The sequence below is a fragment of the Vanessa cardui genome, chromosome 15 (genome assembly GCF_905220365.1).
Source record: "Vanessa cardui chromosome 15, ilVanCard2.1, whole genome shotgun sequence".
Lineage (NCBI taxonomy): Eukaryota > Metazoa > Arthropoda > Insecta > Lepidoptera > Nymphalidae > Vanessa > Vanessa cardui.
This window is the reverse complement of record NC_061137.1, coordinates 748,333-755,062: the sequence shown is the minus strand read 5'-3', so window position 1 is coordinate 755,062 and position 6,730 is coordinate 748,333. Positions and strand designations below refer to the sequence as shown.

At 33.4% G+C, this 6,730-nt stretch overlaps 1 protein-coding gene across 1 annotated transcript in view; it reads left to right on the top strand.

Moving 5' to 3' along the window:
* Positions 1 to 852: 852 nt before the first annotated feature.
* LOC124535842 (echinoderm microtubule-associated protein-like 2) overlaps positions 853 to 6,730 on the top strand; it is an 85,930-nt gene continuing 80,052 nt past the window's right edge. Inside the window, exon 1 of the mRNA XM_047112229.1 lies at positions 853 to 1,141. The gene's annotated coding sequence lies outside the window, so the exon portion shown is untranslated. The remainder of the gene's footprint in view (positions 1,142 to 6,730) is intronic.

Below are 6,730 nucleotides of genomic sequence, written 5' to 3'. Positions count from 1 at the left end.
GATGTATGTGTTATTTTTAACCAACAGATGTTATATTTCTTTATTCAAAAAAGTTTCGATTATTGTTGATTAAGTGTAATAATCTATCTATATAAAATGTACGGCAAAAACTTACACTTAACAGCTGTATTAAAGTTAAAAATAACACTGGCTCCAGACTAAAATGATATTTTATAATATTTATTATTCATCGCTGTGTCTATTTCTTATCTTATGTAGAACAAAAAAACAAAGAAAGCATTGTATAACAAAATGAAAATACTGACGAATGGTTTGATGTTACTGTGAAGTAAGGTGTGTCACCTGTCGCGGACCCTACCGGTTACCTGCGCAGCGGCCTATGCTTTAAAAAAAAAGAATGTATTATTCCCTTCCCGAAATACATTATATGGTAGATGAGTATCGAATTTCAAATAAGTACGGACAGAAAACTGTCAAGCATATTTATTTGTTTTGTAGGTAAATCTTTAAATTATATTATGAAAGTAAAACTAAACTATCCAAACGCTAAAGCATACAAATTATAATCTAATATAATAGACCACGAATAACCAATTTTGTAACGGCTTAATACGAAAGTGAGTTTGAAGAAAAAATGCCACAAAAACATTCATTGATGCTTGAATTTTTTACTCGCTTTTGTATAAAGCGAGTAAAAAATTGACTCAATGTTTGACACTTATTGTTAAAGGTTTTGTGATATAATAAAAGTAATACAATACTTTCCGAATGGTTACTATACTGGTATATTCATATTTTTGGTGAATAAAATTGATTAAATATTATAATAATATTTTGCCGACCGTACAAGCTTAGATTACCAGATACGAGAATTGCTCGTTGTGACCGCTCCCGGCCGCCCGACCAAGCGCTAGTATCGTCTCAATAGCCGCCGAAGAGGCACGTTTCTAGTACTGTAAATTATAATTCAAAACTCTTTACGTAAAATACGTATCGATGTTATTGAACATTTTAATGCGATATTAGGAAGCTGTGCAGTGTTAAACCGGTGAAAAAGTGTTTAATTGTGTTTAACTAATCTGTGGTTTATAGTTTTGTCGAGATTTTCGTAAAAAAAATCACGATCAAAACATCTAACGGACTTGCCTGTCGGATTTACGACATTTCTATTGGTTAATAGGTGAGTAGATTTTCTATGGTGTTTAAATATACATGGAAATCTTTAACGGTATCATGGTTTTAAAATTAGTTGCATTCCGTTAATTTGAACGAGACGTCGTTGGTCGATTTCGTACCTCGTACCTCGTACCGGTTGTGTTTGTGGGTCCGATTGGAGCCGGAGATTATTCAAACGATAATTGAGACCTTAAAAAAATCACACATTTTTTTTAAAGAATTAATATTCATTAATTATTGAAAAAAAAAAAAAACGAAATACAACATCCACGTCAGCCAGCAAAGAAATGTCTTCAAGGTCGCTTGCGTTTTATTTGACGTCAATACAATTTTTATTAATTGATTACAATAAATTATTGTAAACAAATAATATGAATATATCAATAATTTATAAGTAGATTATACAGTTATTTAGTAGGTAATATAAACTATCGAAATTATAAGTCGTCCTAACACGAGCATTAATAATTAATTACTTACGAGTATGTATTATAAAAAACTCTAAAACTAAGTAATCAGCGAAATAAACTATAACTCGATACTAATATTTCTATTCATTTAATATTATATATATAATTTGATACTGTAAGTACCTATTACAAAAAATATTGTTGTATTTTTGGAACAATGAATGGCTCAATATTTTGGACTTATCACCGTTGGTACTCATGTATATTGGACTCCAAGTTAAGCGCCCTCAGAACTTCATGGAGCTATAGTATCTCATAGATCGTAACCATTCATTCAACAATTCAACATTCTTTGCGTGGGATGCGCTTGCACAACATAAACCGTAGTATAATGTTTATTGCATTGCGTGCTACACTATGCCCAATGATTCACACTATTTGATATCGATACATCAAAATATGACTTTAAGCTATGTCAAATTATAATTACATTTTTAATTTCAAATTATGCAATATAATTACGATCTATCTACGTTTAAGTGGGAAAAAATCACCATATTTTTTTTCAAGAATCGAATTTGTAAACTTAACTTTTTAAAAATTCTAAACAGATTCAAAGTTTCGGCAAAGGTGTTAACTCTGTGAGCCTAAAATTGTTACCAATCCATGTTACATTTAAGAAGCTGCATGAGCCGAATCATTTTCAACATTTATGTTTTAGTCGGTATGTTGACTTAACGGTGATGTTCGATATTCAAAAATCGTCAATGTCCGTTATAAAAATTTACGAATATAAAAGTTATTCTGTTTATATGGTCTTTGTGTCGGCTTTTGCTTTGAAATCTTAATTCACAAGTTATTTTACCGCCTAAAGGCAATACTTTGAATCGTTGTTCCAGTTTAAAGTGTGATTCAGCTTGTAATATTACAACCACAATCTATATAAAATCTTATAGCCATGATAGCAGCGCATTGACCATAATATTGCCTTAATAGTTCAATGGCTTACTGGTAGATAAGAGAGTAGCGTCATTAAAGTGATAGATTCAAAACCGATAAAGGGCCAACAGTGGTATATGAAATCTGTTGCTAACTCAAATTAATTCGACTAGAATAAATTATTTTTTTGTGAATTTCAGAACAGGCATTGTACATATTACTTAGTCATTTCTAAAAAGTATAATTAAGTTAATAAAACATGTATATGCCCTGCCTGAGACAACATTCTTTATCGGGCTTGTATTGTAGGAAAATTAAAAAAAAAAAATCACTACCGCGCAAAACTATTTCAAAATAAAATAAAATTATAACCAATATTATATTCATTAATGTTTAACTCCTCGTCTTTTCTTATTATAATGGTTTGATCCTTATATAGATTAGTTATCAGTATTCCAATAATTATATTAAATTGTATTTAAGGCGACATTTTCAGTAAACATAAAGTCAATGCAACCATTTACGGTCTCAAATGCGTCTATAAAGCGTTATAACCGCACCGCAGTCCGCAATCTGAATAATACTGCATTTAGCGACCTAGAATTTTATTACAACATTTTAATATTGCAACTATTATGAGAAATATTACTTATTTTATGGTTATAGTGTTCTACTATAGGAGTCACATAATCACTTTCAAAGCTATTTGTTAAATCGAAATGAAATAAGTAAAATAAAGTTTAAAAATTAATTTAGTTTGTAAAAATATCAATTACTGCTTTGTCCACTATTCTGGTGTTTGTCAGGTAAAACAGACATTACAGTACACTAATGTGTACGTAAATATTCAAGTCTAGTCTTATAATCAGATGAGGCAGCAAAATCCGATGAGCAAAAAGAGTTCAAGCTTTGCTTTTTCTAGACCTATGTGGTCTAGAAAAAGCAACTACCAGCTTCCGAAGTTTGAACATCTACTGGGAATTTGTAAAGAAAAACCATGACTTAAAAGCCAGGACTTCAGAACCACTGACGTAGCTAGGTGAGGAAGGGCCCCGGTGTATAGAAAAAGAATCGGTACCTCATCCCCTCTTTCCCATCCGTCTTTAACTAATAATTACCTTTTCAAATTAAAGGTACCAAATAAGAAATCTTGTGCGCAGTGGTGTGATTTTCTAGCTTCAGAAGCTTAGGGTTTAGTTTAGAGGCCCCCCTGAACTTTGCGGCTCTGATGCACTGCACCAGCTGGTACTACGATAGCTACGCCACTGTTCAGAACACAGTCGGATAACCAAATCACTATATCCAGGGTGCAGTCATCTTTTGTATATTAGGACACGTGCAAGTGTCATCGGCATAGCCGTAACATGGAATATCAATTTGTATACGCGTCATGTGGTCAGTCAATACAGCCAATATTAGTATTACTAAATATATAAATATATAAGCTCCACTTATATTGTTAATAGATATCAGGGATATATAAAAAAATAAAAAAAATCTTATCAGTTTTTTTTTGGAGCAGATATAAAGATTTAACATTATTTTTGGAATAAAAAAAGTAATACGATTGATTGTTATAATCGGATAACAATGTAAATTAATATTAAAAATCGATTTCAGGCGATCCTAATCAAACTTTCCATAAATATGCAAGGATTATTACATCTCCACAGTTCATTAGTATTATAAAATTCAATTAAAGTTTGAAATACAAAATAAGAACGTCTGTCTCAAAACTCAAAAATCCCCGACAGTTGGAAATAAGACTTTGTCAAATATTCAGGGACTTTTTAAACTCAATTTGACGTTCGGTCAAATAACTTTAATTTAAAAATAATGCTAATCCATTTTTGTATTATGAAAAAAACCTTTTCCAAGAAGTGTCTTAAATACCCAAACCAGACTGGATTACTAATACACAAATATCACACACAGTTAACCAAAAAGTATAATTAAAATAATGTCTGCTCAGACTTAATGTATCAGGTTTATTTTGTCATAGAATATATAACATTTATGCTCTTTTACGGGAGGTGCGCCGTTAATAAGGCTGACCTTCCATTAGTGTGATCGACGGTCGTCCAGCTCGAGTAAGCTAAGGCATTGTTGGGGACCGCACCTTGGCCTGACATTGTAGACTCGATAAGGAAACGACATTGACTCAACGGGCAATGTATGACCTGATTAAAAGATGATCTACTATATATCTGATGATCAAGAGATATTTCACATACATTTCCCAACCCCTTATACCTTGGCCCGGTTATTTTTGCTACGTGTGATTTATTAATTACCTTCGTATATACAACAACTACAGCCCGAAAATTTACCACTGTTAGGCTATGGTGCTGTTGCAAATGTTGGTGGAATACACATGTGGCAAAATTTCTCACGATGTTTTCCTTTACCGCTGAGCACTAGATAATTCGTCTCTTGCTCGGCGGTGATACACACAAATTAAGCATATAAATATTTAGTGGCTTGCCTGGGTTTCAAAACGCAATCACTGATTAAGATGCACACGTTCTAACCACTGGGCCATCTCGGCTCTCCTTCGTGTATAAAAAGGCAAAATAAACGACAATTTGAACGTTAACATGAGTACAGTGATGTTTATTTCAGTGAAAATTTTCAACAGAAATATAATACTTCATTAAAAAAATACTTGCCGCCCTAATGTCTCTCAGACAATTTGATTTACGAGTCTGATTAAACAAGAAGACAATGCAACGAGGTATTTTAATTTTGTGACCTCGTGCTAGGTCACACTGGGCCACCATGGTCATTGTGGGAAATACTGGTCTGTACTATGTAATGTATTATATGTCAAACTACTACAAAGGCTACAGACCTTGAGGTCTAACTTCAAATCCCAAAGAAATTCTCAGTAACAATTATATCTCTCCGTTCAGATCTCCGCCATATTGGATTTTAAAAAATAATTAAATAGAGCATACATGTATGCGCATAAACCTGTTTGGTGATTTGTTAATTCGATAAATAGTGAATACAACCTTTATTAACCCATCGCAAACAATATAGTCTGACCGTATCTTATACTTTCACTAAGACCGACTTCAAAATAACAGCGGTCAAACAACTTGCTTCACACGTTGCGCATGCGCGTGGGAACAGCCTGAATCTCTGGATCTCGATCTAGACCGATTGTTTTGTGAAGTGAAATCATTTCTGGACCTTTCGAATCCGATATCGAGATCCATATTAACATTTCGTAATGTAATGAGATATTATGATATTGTTTACATGAATGCGACCTAGTTGCGTTTGCGAAAGGTAATTTTTATTGGTTAAGCAATGTTTGTCAAGGTTACTGGATGGGTGATTTGTCACGTTCAAATGTTACATATACAGACATAATACGAAACTGAGTTGAGTAATGTGTACACCGGTTTTAATGGGCCACTCTGAGGTACCGGGTTTCGATTCCCGGCCGAGTCGATGTAGAAAGTTCATTAGTTTTCTATGTTATCTTGGGTCTGGGTGTTTGTGGTACCGTCGTTACTCCTAATTTTCCACAACACAAGTGCTTTAGCTACTTACATTGGGATCAGAGTAATGTATGTGATGTTATCTAATATTTACTTATGTATTTATATGATGATACCGAGGTCTTCTTTCAAGGGATAATAGCTAGACTATTATCTCTTAATAGAAGACCAACATGAGATATTACATTACATTAACGAGGAGTTCCATCACCTCGATGAACTCTCAAATGGGACAGCAATGACGTAGAGACATCGGCTTTACGACAGATAGTTTTAACACATTTAAACTTTGCTATTATGATTTTTTTGACAGAAATCTCATTTAAATAAAACTAGTTATAACGGATTTGAATCGCGTATATTAATTATTTTTGGCATCCCGACGTTTCGAACACTTTACAGCGTTCGTGGTCACGGGTCTACCCCTAATATACGCGATTCAAATCCGTTATAACTAGTTTTATTTAAATGTGTAATAATCGCGAAAATTTAAGACAACAGAAATCTTATTAATGTTAACTTGCTCGTGATTTCAAGTCAGAATCTGGTTCTGCGTCAGCATGGTAAGCTAGGCTTTATTTTTTTTTATGGTATAGATTGGCGGACGAGAATATGGGACACCTGATGTTAAGCGGTCACCATCACCCATAGATATTAACTATTCCTTACATCGTCAATGTGCCACCAACCTTGGGAACTAAGATGTTACGTCCCTTGTGCCTGTAGTTACACTGG